The sequence below is a fragment of the Zonotrichia albicollis genome, chromosome 4, assembly GCF_047830755.1.
Source record: "Zonotrichia albicollis isolate bZonAlb1 chromosome 4, bZonAlb1.hap1, whole genome shotgun sequence".
In the NCBI taxonomy this organism is placed as follows: domain Eukaryota; kingdom Metazoa; phylum Chordata; class Aves; order Passeriformes; family Passerellidae; genus Zonotrichia; species Zonotrichia albicollis.
In genome coordinates this window covers 62,539,578-62,551,959 of record NC_133822.1, presented here as the reverse complement: position 1 = coordinate 62,551,959, position 12,382 = coordinate 62,539,578, and the positions used below count along the sequence as shown (strand labels likewise).

Below are 12,382 nucleotides of genomic sequence, written 5' to 3'. Positions count from 1 at the left end.
AGTGAGTCAAAATTCTTCAAATCCACATGCAGAAGATTTGTTTAAATATTTAAGCCTATAATTGAAGCCTCAGTGAAATTATCCAATCTAGATTTAAGCATAATGTGTGGCTTTGCCTTTACTCATGACTTTGCAGGACCATTAGCAAAGTTCCTGCAAGTTTAAAGCTAATAATATAGCTATGTAGCAATTTATTTAAAAACTGATACCCTGCCTTCACTCTTAGAACTTACAAGTTGCATACTTTTATTTTAATAACTAAATTTCTTCATTTAAAGGACTAGTCAGAATTGTTAGCACTCTACTGTAAAGACAGAAAAAAGAGGATATAGTGGAAGCTGAGTATTAGCAGATTGCTTAATATGCAAACAGCTGTACAGCTAAGAGTAAATGTGCAGAGCTCAAGCTTGTTTAAAGGCCTGCTCATAACTACTGGCAGTCACCTCGACGAGACTCATCTCTTTTTAGATATCACCAGTGCAAATGTCTACACCTGAACTGGTCACCAAGGCTTGTTTTGAAGTCTTTAGGGAGTAAGAGCTGCTTTTAAGATGCAGTTCATCTCATCCTGTACCAGATAGGAGAAGTTGATCAGCTGACTCGTTTCTCTTCTTTGGTTATAAAAGGAAAATGATGTGATTAGCATAGGTGCCGATAACTCCTGCAGTGATCTGCACATAGTCAAACAAATCCTACCCCTTGTGCCTCATAGAAATAACATTATCAAGATTTTTTTTGAGCCCTGTGGATATTTAATTCTGAACTCCAAACGACTTTAAAAAGAGAATCTTAAATACATATTTCAAGAGCAACCTCTAAAAATAAAAACAAATCAAGAGCTATTTAATAGGCTAATACGGATTGCACATGCTGTGTCAGGAGGTTGGCATTATCCTTTGTGGTGAACCTACAAGGGGAACTATATATTATAGCAGCAGTTGCTTTACATTTAGAGGCACTTTCTGTTCATTTTGCCATTGCTAAGTATATGTAGAAAGTGGCATTAACAAAGATTAACATGTGAAGTAACAATAAATGTTCTTTTTAATCACTGAAATAGAATGGCACCACTTAAAAATGAGGAAGGAAAGGAATATAAAGAGATATACATATAGATATACAGATATACATATATATATGTATAAAGTTGTAAAGGCAAATCATAAGAAAATGCTTCCACAAAAACTTATTTAGCAAGACCATAATTACCTAAAACGTAGGCAGCACAGATTAAAAGTGTTTATTGCAAACCAGCTCAATTATTCAACAGATGAGAAAAGATACCAGAACCGCACAATAAACACAACTGGGGAAGCTAAACTGTGCAGTTACATGTCCAGTGTTTAAGAAAATGACAATTCCTAGCCCAGCATAAAGCCCTCTAAGAATTAAGGAGTTTGCCTAGGCTCCCTGACTTGTTTGTATGGAAGCAATTGCACAGACCAAAAGCATCATGGAAATATTGCCTTAGGCAAGGCAAGGATCTGGTTGACCCTTTGGCCAATTATTGAACTGAAATTCTTTTGATGTTAGAAGCAGTGTGACTCAGCTAAATGCCAGCCACTCCACCCACCTTTTATCTCCTGCTGTGTTCCTTCAGTAGAAAATGCCACCAACATTAGAAACTGTTCCTGCACTATCCTGGGCCTGACGGCAAGGATGATGCCTTTTCCCAAATCTCTGCTCCTGCCATTGGCATCCCATCCTCACAGAATTAAAACAGGGGCATAAGTTCAGTGAAAAATTCGGTGAACATTAAACTTTGCCTCATCAATTTGAACAGAATTTTGAGAGAGCCTGAGAGAAGCCAGAGCCAGGTTTGTAATTGCAGAAAGCATTGCCACCATCAGTTGGTATACTGATTACCATGCTGTCATGTTCTCTGCACTTCCTTGATGTGCCTGTATTAGAATGAACACTTACTATAGTTTCTCTTTTTCAGTATTTTTGGTGGGGCAAGTGAGAGATCACTAGAAACACTGGAAACAAACATAACATTATGAAATGGAAGCTATCAGAAAATTTATCCAGATTTATTTTTATCAATACTTATCAATCAAGAAAGATTTTGTTAACATTTTGAAAAAAAATATGGCACAAAGCAGAATAATTGGAAATTTCTTCATTTAGTAATCATACATTTAACAAATCTTAATATTGATGATCCAGTCTCTGTACCTTTACTCTCTGTAACTAAACTCAAGAGAGGCATAAGTCTACTTGCTAAGAAACCAAAAAGAGATTTCATAGAATAATTTAGAATTTAAGTCAGCAGTGGCTGAAAAGAGAATACAAAAGAGTTGCATACTGAGCTATGGCTGTTTCCAGGTCTGGAAAAATTCCCACACTTTTTCTTAGTAAAAATATCATCTACCTCACTTCAGGTAAGACTACCCACTGGAGAACCAGTCATGTTTGCAGAGCCTTTGAAATCTCATACATCTGTTGAACTCAACAAGCATCCACTACAGATCTCTTTGATTCATTGTAAATGTTTACCATAGGAAGAGATTTATATTTATAGGGCAACTGCTTACAAAACTGGCAAACACATCAGGACTTTGAGAGTGGGAGGTTTTCCACATGACTTTGGATTCAAATTATCTTGCATGACCAGCAGTGATTTCAAAAATCCATGTGAAGGAGCAGAGCTATTCAAAGCTTTCCAATAAAATGTATCTTGGAAATCCTGCCTGTCCTGAGGCCCTGGGCTATAAAACCTCATCCAGACAGGAAAGTTACATTGAAAGTCCAGTTACAGCCTCTGCTGCTGCAGAAGTTTCAGTATAAAATGCATTGGAAAGGCCAAAGATAAGTGATACTCTCCAAGCTAGTTGAAATTAAATGGTTCTTCTCTCATCAGAGTTTACCAAAGTGGACAGGATGCATCCTTGTTGGAATAGAAGTGCAGGACACAAAAAACCAGTGATTATATACGTACAAATAATACATACATATACACATAAAATACATACATACACGTGTATGAATGCTCCCATAACTGCAATACAAGGCAATTTTAATGAAACCAACTGTAAATAGCTGTGCTGCTCTCTGGATTGTGGGCTGGCATGAGCCAGGGAGTGATACAGACCTGTAAAGTGCCTGTTTTGCTGGAGGGAGAGAGGTTATGGCTGGTGGGAAACTACTGCTAATCTTAGAGAGTATATTATGGCTGATTAATTTTATGGACTACACTGGTTAATGGATTGTTTTGTTTCTAAATACTTTAAATCTCTGATTGCTGGCTCAGGAGAATGTGTAGAAACCAACTCACTTGTGTAGATTCTTTACTGGGTTTTGTTCATCTGCTTGTTCAAACATTTGGCATAACGAGCTATTCAGTTTTACCAATAGAAAAACATATGTACAGCAAAGCACAAACGTTGATGTTTTATTAGTAGCTGGTTTTGAGTGAGAAGTTAGAGCAGCTGATCACTAGCAGTAAACAATAATTTGCTTTAAGAAACAAGAAATAACATGTAGACATGGATGTTGACAAAAATTAATGCTACAAGACAGAAAATGTTAATAGTAACACTCTTGAAGTGGCAGGGCCTCACTGCATTTCTCTTTTGGCACTCCTGCACTCTGAGAACCACAGTGGTGAGCTGCATGGGGTTTGTAGCTTACAAACACCTTGCAATGCCCTTCCCCAGGAAGCTCCTACCAGTGCAGATCTTAAGCAGGATAGAGGTGGTGATAGCAGAAGGGTGAAAACAAGAAATAACTTGCACAGCACCATGTTCCTGACCTGATGCCAGAAGGGATTATATTAGGAGTGGTGGCTTTTAAGCTCATGTAGCTGTGTAGACTTTGAGAACTGCTTCTAGAATTGCCACCACAAAGAAGTGTCTGTGTCCAAAAGCTTCACCTTGAGCCCAGTCCAGCAGCCAGGGTCAGCATCACAAAATTGTGGCCACACACTGGCATTTCTGAGTGCTCAGATTCAGTCAGAACAGGGATGTTACACATTCCCAAAATAGCTGCTGGTGTTGCCTTCTCTGTTGTTCCAGAAAGCTGTCCAGCATCTTCACATATCCTCTTCTCAGCATTCTTCCTGTGCATCATTACAACATCATCTGTGATCTCTCTAGTTTTCTCCTTCATATGTATGCTCACCATCCCAAGAGGGTTGACTGGCATTACATTTGCCAATTGTTTTAAATATGGGAAACTGTAATTTCTCCAATGTTTTTTTTTTTTTTAGTGACAGGAGTAGTGTTTGAAATTTTTAATTTTGCACACATTTACACTTTTCACTTATAGGTAACCCAGAGTTTACAGGGGAAAACTCAAAATTAAGCCAAAACTGATAGTTATGGGAGACAAAATTGATGAAAACACAAAATAAGTTTAGAGGACTTTTTTTTTCCTAAATTTTGTACACTTAAAATACAGGCCAGGAAGTATTGTGATAGTTATTTTCATTTTACTGAAATACTTGTTTCAAGTGATGTTTGCAAGAGCAATATCCAGCTCTAACGTGATATTGAAATAAGCCCAACAATTGTTTATTTATGTGGCTGTTGCTTTATTCCTGTGGGCAAACACCATTTAGATAATTGCTGCTGGCTGATGGGCTCTGTACCATTAGATATCCTGTCCCCCTCCAGCCAGGCAGATCCCAACCTCATGGCTTCTCATAGCTACATAAACTCCCTGCAGGTCATTCTCTCAGATACTGCACCTTAGTGCCCCCGCACTCAGTGAGAGGAATTTATCCCTCAGCTTTTATAGAAGTGTATTGTTTAATAGGGTTGCATTTAAATTTCTATAAAGGTTGTCAATCCAATGCTTATGACTCACAATGGAAAATTCCTCCCAGAGAGACTTTATTTAACCACTGACTTCTAGATTCAGAGAATGAGCAGTATACTGCAAAGAGAGGTAATAAACTTTCCTTTCTTTTAAATTAACCAGCAATCAGTTCTGGCTTCAGAAGTTTTATTACTTTTCATTAAAGGCAGTGGAGATTGTCTGTTATTGGAAAATGCAAAACAGAGTGAAAAAGCTTTTTGACAAGACCCATTACACATATTTTATCATGTATTTTCTATTCAAAGCAATTTCACTGCTGTAGACTAAACAGACTTAAATTAATATTTGACAGATTTGTTTGGAAGCCATTGTTCTTCAAAGGACCCCCAAATCATTATTAGTTTTAGAAAACTTCAGACAGAAGGATTTTGAATTCCTTCCATAGCAGTGATTTGGTTTATTATTACTTTTTAGATGGCAAGATACCTAAAAGACAAAGATGAACAGAAAAACTAAAGGGATTTTCTGGACTGAGTCCTGTCCTTTGGTGTTAAAAGCAACACTGTATAGAATCACTTTGTCTTGAGCTCCAGCTTTAAAGCACTAAAATCTTTTAGTTCCCACTTAATTCTGCTGGAGACACATTACAGACTGTCTTCAGAATTAGGAATCTGTACATTTCTCTAGAAATGTGTCTGTTATTAATTTATAAATACTTCTGGAATGAACATAATCTTTTATTTAAAATAATATATTTCCTCCCTGTTGCTCATGAAGTCTCTCACCACCTGAAAATGACTCTGTTGATTGTTAAGAAATTACATGTAGGAACAGAAATTATATCAAGTCAACAGAAATTACACCTATCCATTGGAAGTATATATATATTTTTTATATATTTTCTTTGATCTTCTGTCATTTTGTTTTGCCATGGTGCCTCATCTCCTCTTTCCTATTTTCCCAGACATGCTATTTGTCCTCTGAACCTGTTCCAATCTAAATTCACTTCTAGAAAATGGACAGAGAGAATCATACACATTATTCCTGATAAGGTGCTTTAGGGCCTTGCACAATGGCACTAATGCATCCCTGGCTTTTGTGGGAATCTCTTACCAGAAGCCCCAGGGACCTGCATTCATCTTTCTAAGGCCACATTGCCAGGGCAACTCCCAGCCACTCCTGGATCTCCCCTGCAATCATTCTCAATCCAGACCCTTAAGCACTGCTGTTTTTACTACTCAGTTTCATCTCATTTCTACAAGTCATACTCAAAGCCACTGTGCTATTTCTGTCTAATATTCTGATCCTCCTCATATTTGAGCACAATAAATAATGGATAAAGACAACTCATACTGCAAAATTAAGCAGAATGCAGGCTATGGATTGCATCATATTTAAAATAAACCACACATGGTTATAGACTTTGGCAAATATCTTGTATATTCAAGAACAATATTGAGAATTGAGTGAGTTATTACTTCATTTCTTAAAAACCCAACAGTGTAAATATGAATTGATTTTTGTCTTCTCTTCTGAACATTTAGAGTTTGTGCATTTATTTTAGTCCATCTGCTTTATACCGTTCCTTAGGCAAACACTGGGTTACTTCAGTGTGAAGGAAGTCTCTGCATGACACAGGGCTGGGTAATGTTCTCTTTGCAGCCTTGACCTTGCCCATGGAGAGAGCCAGAGAAAGGAGAAGCATAGATTCAGTGCAGCAGTTGAATACACCTAAACCTGCTTTGGAGATTGGAACTATGACTAAGTTGTACATGAACAGAGATTCTGGGTTAGAGAACACCATAAAACTTAGAAGACCATTCATATTCCCACAGACTTATGTAACAACTGACAGTACCAGAGAACACAGTCTTAAGCTGCGCCAAGGGAAATATTGGCTGGATATTAGGAAGTTTTTTTACAAAAAGGGTGATAAAGTGTTGGAATGGCTTGCCTGGGGAGGTGGTGGAGTCACCATCCCAAGATGTATTTTAAAATAGACTGGATGTGGCACTTGGTGCTATGGTCTAGTTGAGGTGTTAGGGCTGGGTTGGACTCAGTGATCTTGAAGGTCTCTTCCAGCCAAGTGATCCTGTGATTCTGTGATTTATAACAATAAGCAACCTAGAAATGCAAGGTAATTTATTTCTTGTTACATGCTGGCAACCTAGATGACATTCAGAAGCAGGAGAACATAGTAGCTAAAGGCTGCCTCTTCTGCCACTAAATGTTTCTTATGTTTTCTTGTTCTGATCACTCTAGTAGAAATAAAACCTCCTATCAAAAATAACTGTCATATTGTGTCTTTATGGGAATAACCTTATATTGCCTATACATTAAGTACACATCAGCCTACTACAATGTGTGGGCAGAGTTAAAATAGCATAGAAATCTTAGGGAGCCTTATTCCACTTCAATTGAACAAATTGCTTTCCACCACAGTTAAAAAATGGCTCAGGTTTTAGGAAGTTTAGTGAAAAATTAAACCCCCCCACCTTAAGCAAACACTGCAGGCTAAGCTTATGGAAAATTATCCTCATGTTAATCAGCTGTACATGCTGACAAACTTGTTCTTTTCTGGTTGCCTAGCTGTCTACCAACCTCCTCTGGCTCCCTGCCATGACCTCAGTGAAAGAGCTGCTATTGCAGCAGCATGTATGTTCTCAGAAAGCCTTATTAGCTGTGCTGTAGGTTTCTAGTTATTGAACAGCAACTCGCTGTACTTTAATTATTGTGACAGTATATGAAATAAAAATGCTGGGTTTCATCTTTTAAATAGACACGAGAAAATTCAAGGTCAAGAAAGCTAACCTGACAAAACAGGTCAGCGTTACATGTTGTGCTGTTGCAGCAAACACTACAAAACCAAACCTACATTTCAGAATGGTAGGTCTAAAGTTGCCATATATATATAAATATATATATATATTTATATATATTTATATATATTTATATATATTTATATATATTTATATATAATTTAAACACATGTAATGATAGGCTTGAAGAACTATGATATCTACGAAAAAAAAAAAGTTACACATCTTCCAAAATTTATTTGTCATAAAGTATAGAAACTGAACTAAATTTCACTACTTCACTCTGTAGCACATAGAATCAGTACTTATTAAAGGGTAAGTTTTAGGAGGAGGACTGCTGTGGATGTTCTCCAAATTTAACAGTTTCATCCCAGATCAGCCACTGGGTTCTCATATGTGCTTAAAAGACAGCTGGGCACCAAAACTATACAGGGCTTCAAGCAATGCTATGCTACACATATACCAGCATTTTAGTTATAACAAGTCAGGTAGGTATGTTCTTATTGGACAGCTACTCCTTCAGGTAGAGCTGGTGAGCATGAGCAAAGTAGATGTCCACATAAAGCACTGACATAATTTGTATATCCCATCCTAACATACCATAGGAAGAGACCTTAATTGAAAATAATAATAGAGTAGCCAGGAATGTACCAATTAAAATAACTTGTCTGTCTGTGCTAAATCTCAGATATTCCTAAGGAATTTAAGGAAATTAATCTGTCTTTAATCTTAAGGAATTAATAATAATTATTATTAAAAATTAATAATCTTAAGGAATTAATCTTAAGGAAATTAACCTGTCTTTACTCACTAGAATGCAATAGAAAACTTACTTAGTTCTCTCAGAGGTGAAGCAACTGCACAGACTACAGATCTTCTTACTGCTGGGTCATATGCACTAAGCATCATAACTGTTTGGAAAAAAGAAAAATTAAATTAATACTTTTCATCCATCTTCTCAAGCCAGTTTGAAGAATGTACAATTTTGTTTTGTTTATATATGTTAAAACTCCTACAGCATACATTTGTTAAGCTTTTAGATTTTTGAAGTATATTCTCTTTTGCCTATAAAAACAATATAATTCACCATACCAGTTGCTCTAGTTGGCCTGCAGCTTATATAAGTGACCTCCCCAAACACAAAAATCAGGCTGATCAAGATATGCATGTTCTCAATCTTGCTTTATGAGGTGGAGCCATACACCTGCAAGAACACTGATGCATAAAGACTGCTCTCTCTTTTCCCTCTCCCTCCCAAATATTTGCATCAACTGGCAAAACCCACACAGAAGCAAAACAGTTAAAGAAGTAGCAGAGACAGTATGATGCAACAGAGAAGCCCCAGGTAGGTACCCAAATCTGCCCTTTGACAGGGTCTCAGTCTTTGGCCTCCTGGAGAGCAGCAGAGCAGGACTGCCTGGACACAGCCGGCCCTGACACACCACAGGGCTGCAGAAGGATCTGCAGGTGTGAGCCCCAGCACAACCTCAGCGAACAACAAAGATGTGGTTCATGCCAATCTGTTAAGGTTGTTTTGTGCCAGATAGAGAATTATTTTTTTTAAAAAAAAAAGGAAAATAAATAAAACTATATAAAAGTTATTAAGTCATCCACCAAAAGGATCCAAGAAGCAATCGTTGCTGAGTTGCATTACATATTTGCCAGTTGCTCGTTGACCTGTTGGGAGCAAACTGTTGACCTCAAGGCAGATTTTAGAGGGCAAGTACGTACTTTGTTCTTAGCACTTACAGTAAAAAGGGTGCATTTTGAATGCACTTGCCTGTGCTTCCCTCCTGTCAGTAAAGAGGAGGCTTCCTGGTCAGAACCATGCTGATCAGGGTGGGAGGTCAGTCACGCTGCAAATAAGAACTGACGTTTCAAAGCCAGAGCAAGATTTTTGTTGTTAAGGAAATGTGCTCTAACAACAGATTTGCAGATCACACTAAGGAAAGAACATGTGGCTCTTTTGCTTTTTTTAACTGGGGAGGTTCTTGAGCTGCATGGTGGCTGACTAATGGCTGAAGGGGGATTTTATTACATTGAATTCAAAAATTGTCAGGAAACTTACAGGAAGGAATAAATATTCCCTTTAATATCTGCAAATAAAACAAGATTAACTTATTTACTCCTCTCATGGTTATTCCTGAGTGTAAAATTCAAGAAGTCATACCCTTGCTGAGTTATAAACCAAGCAAAGAAAATAAAAAGATTGTTTCAAAAAACCCTATGCCATACAATTTTGAAGATGAGCTCTAATGCAAGGCTAGATGTTGCCTGGGCTGGGGAAAGAAAAATGTTTTCCTCTAATTTGCAGAGCAGCTACAGAACTGTTGCACAGTTGCTGCAGGCAATGATCAATAAGTAAGAGGAGAGAGAGGACACCTCAAATTCCAGTATGTTTTTAGTCCATCTTCCTCACAGTCTTGAAAAGGAGAGCAATACAGTCTGATGCCTCAGGCCACAAAGGAATTGCTGAGGAGCTCTTGAAAAGAGCTAGATATCCCCCATAACACAAAGGTACAATTCTATATCCAAAGCAAAACCAATCTTATCCTTTGTTGAGTAAACTGGAAGGGCACAAATTTCTTCAAGTAAGCAGTCTGATGTCAAAAATGAGGGCTAGAAAAGATACAAACAAATGACATATACAATGGGCACTACAGGAAGAGAAAAGTTCTAGCTGGCACCTAAGACAGGATTTGTGCAAGAAATGAAAGAACTTATTGTACCACAGCACTGGTTCTCAGGCTGCAGCGTGCTCACTCTTGCGGCAAGGACACTCTGCTGCCCACCAAGGGGGAGGCAGCTTCCTACTGACACATGGAATCTGCACAGGCTTTCCTGACCAATTAGAATAAAACTTAACTGTCCTCTCTGGCAACTTTTGTTGCTAAATTGTGTCGTTCTGTTATTGAAACCTACATCATACAAATTCAGTATAAAGCAAATAAAACATCATAGGTTTGATCCTCTTTCTTCTAGACTTCCTCACCTGAAACAGATAATGCAAAATTTCTGAGAAAGGAAATACAGTGATTGAATCTGAAATGAACCCTAACTTAATAGATGATTCAGTTACCTCTGGGAGTACCTCTCAGGGCTGTGATTCCTCAACTTCAAAGGCTCAGAACACAGAGAGCAGAAGGGAATGAGTCTATTATCAGTAAAATAATTAATATATTATTTGGCATCGATTCAGTAGCAGTGCAAACCCAATCCTCATCAATGGGGTGTCTGTTGAGAAAAACATGATTTACTCAAAAAAGAGAACTTGTGTCTTCACAGCTGCAAACCCACTTCCAATTACAAAGACAGTTCCCCTTTTTCAGCTACCACAAGCGGTTTTGCAGTGAGCAGAGTGGTGTTTTCCTCAGGCCCAGCCAAAAAGGGCATTGAGGGCAAGGCAGCTTGCTTCACTCTTGTTCATTCCCAGGCTGCCCTCCTGCGTGGTCACAGCAATCACAAACTCTCACTCCTGATCTCCCCCAGCCCTGCTCTTGTGGTGGCTGCAGCGAGGTTTGTGCTTGTCCCAGACTGCACCACTTGTTACTGCAAATAACATGAGATGGAAGAGATGGCAGGAATTTTTTTTTCCCCATGGAAAGCCATATTCTCTGTTCCCCTTGCTTGTTCTTTGATGCAATCAACTCTCTCTTCATTTTATGGAAAACAAGAAAACCAAACTGTGACAAGATCAAGACCTGGGAAATGCAGTAATGATGCGACCAACAAAATAATAAATCCTTGGATAACTTTTTTTTCACTTATATAGTTCAGTCATTAATAAAATCTTTAAGGTATGATTCATAGCACTAGAAAAATTAACTTTAGGTAGCAAGCTTTCCTCACATTCTTACTCCATCTTCAATTGTAGAATGCTACTTAGGAAATAGTGTGAATATTTCAACTGTGAAACTCAAAGTAGGAACTATTACAGTAGAGGTTCACATTTAAAGATAAAATTCAATTTTCTGTCAAAGGTAACTCTGACAAGGATAATAAAATCTATTTATTAAATAAATATTTATAATATAGATCTTTAAAATCAAGACACTTACTTATATTGATACACATTATGCAATTTCCAATGTATTTCAGCACCTTGGTGGTATCCTGAAATGGAAAAATATGAAAGAAGAGCAGCTTCCCAAGAAGCTCATAGACATCAGCAATGGGTAACACAATTTGAACCCAAAGGAGCACAGTGAGAAATTCAGAGGACAGCCTTCAATAAACAGCAATTGCCCTAAGTCAGCAAGAGCACTCCTACATCTTCAAAACAAAGACAGGTGACTCTACTTGGTGGCTTTCCTTGAGAGAACTTTGCTTCAAATTGGATGCTTTATGCAGAAACAGCAGGTTTTTGCTGAAATGACTGCAAATACTTATATCAAGGCAAAAAATCAATTTTCAGTGGATCCCATGGATGTATCGACAGACAGTGGTGTTTCCCCTTCCCTTCAGGACTCACTGTTTAGCCATTATATGAAAACAGAAACAGCTTTTGAATAATTAATGAAACTTAGGGACTGAAAATAGACCTCTTCTCTTCCCTTTCCTGCCTCCCCTTATTAAAAAAGCAAACAAAATCCTAACAATAGAGCCTGAAGGTTAAAAGGCCCTTAAGAATATCTACTAGCCAGCTGGTCTGAAAAGAACAGTAAGAAGCAAAATGCATCACCTGTAACACCCAGGCAGTATGGCAAGATCAAGGAACAAATATCAAAAGTTTTTAGACAGAAAAAAAAAATCAAAGAATAGAAGTGATTAGAAGATGAGGACAATACCAGCATATACCCATT

At 37.8% G+C, this 12,382-nt stretch overlaps 1 long non-coding RNA gene across 1 annotated transcript; it reads right to left on the bottom strand.

Annotated features, from left to right (window-relative positions):
- Positions 1 to 307: 307 nt before the first annotated feature.
- Positions 308 to 11,620, bottom strand: LOC113458601 (uncharacterized). The gene is made up of 3 exons (XR_003378979.2): positions 10,660 to 11,620; positions 8,414 to 8,491; positions 308 to 6,430 (listed from the first exon to the last, which is right to left on the bottom strand). It is a non-coding gene; the product is annotated as an uncharacterized LOC113458601 (long non-coding RNA).
- Between the last annotated feature and the right edge of the window lie 762 nt (positions 11,621 to 12,382).